The sequence below is a fragment of the Sorex fumeus genome, unplaced genomic scaffold (genome assembly GCF_029834395.1).
Source record: "Sorex fumeus unplaced genomic scaffold, SorFum_2.1 ptg000009l, whole genome shotgun sequence".
NCBI classification, from domain to species: Eukaryota; Metazoa; Chordata; class Mammalia; order Eulipotyphla; family Soricidae; genus Sorex; species Sorex fumeus.
Window position 1 is genome coordinate 34172774 of NW_026606066.1, and position 1412 is coordinate 34174185.

The following is a 1412-nucleotide window of genomic DNA, read 5'->3' on the forward strand; positions in this document are numbered from 1 at the left end:
ACAATAAAGGAGAACAGAACCTAATTCAGCTATCAGTGTTTGTTTCTTAAAGCAGCAAGTCACAAAACTATCATTCATCTCATTGTCTCCATTCAAATAAAAATCAACTGGTTGTCAATCAATTCAAAGCTTAGAAAGTTTTTAAAGAAAAATAAGCACTTGCAAGCTGAAATAGAATACAAATCACTTCAATCACTTAGATGTGTATTTCATAAAGTGCCAAACTAAACTAATCACTGTAGGAATCAATAGAGCTCTGTATTTCAAGTTATTCTAATTTCTCAACATCTATCTCATACCTTTGGTTGTCTGTAAGATATAATTACCTTGGATATTCCATTTTAAGTGTTAATTCCCTATTTAAGGCACCATAAGAAGAAATATAAAAATGAATTAGCGAGCCCCAATAAATAGGCTACTGATGAGTATTTATGTTCTTGAATTTGGATTATAGCATAGGCATTCTCTAACCTTGACAAGACAAGAATACAAGGTAGTGAGTTTATATCACTGGAGAAGACAATGACTATGTATTCACAAAGATGATTTTGCCATTTTCTAGTTGTATGAGGTGGATTAAATAACCTTATTTAATCATTAATCCTCAGCCTCTGATCTTTAAAATGAAAAAATAAATGATAGCAGTGAATGTATATAATTGGGGTTAAATAACAAAAGCTGTGTGAATATTAGCAAAATTCATTACTATTGTTTTATACAAGCATAAATTACAAGTTGTAGATTCTAGCATGTATTTTAGGGTGCACTTTATTTTTTTATTTTTTTATGTAGGAATATTGCTATTTATTCAGCCTTTGATTAGTTGATTGGATTGGACATGAACTTCACCTTACTTTTTTTTTCCTTTTTTTTATAATTTTATTTATTGAATCACCATGAGAGCAATTACAAAGCTTTTGGGTTTAAGTCTCAGTCATACAATGAAACACCTGTCCCTTCATCAGTGCCCATTTTCCACCACCAAAAACCCCAGTATACCCCCCATCGCACACCCTCCCCCTACCTGTGGGGCAGGTGATTTCCACATTACTCTCTCTCTACTTTGATTATATTCAATATTTTCACACCAGACACACCAATATTATTTTTGATTTTACCTCAACACTTAGATCTGCCAAAAAGACAACAGTAGACAATTTGTTTTCTATTGCTGGTTATGTATAACATATGATGTTATGTTATGCTACTGCGGCCACGCAATTTTGGAATTCCAAAATTTTAACAATTAAATCTGGAGAAATTTCTGCCCAAAACTGCTGGGTTCTGAGATTTCTTACTGACTCTCATGGATCATGGCCATTAAGCAGCAGATCAGGAGCCAGAGAGGCTGTTCGTGGGTGGCGACTTGGGATCTCGTTGGGGCGGGGAAGAATGGGTTGGCTCCACCCTCA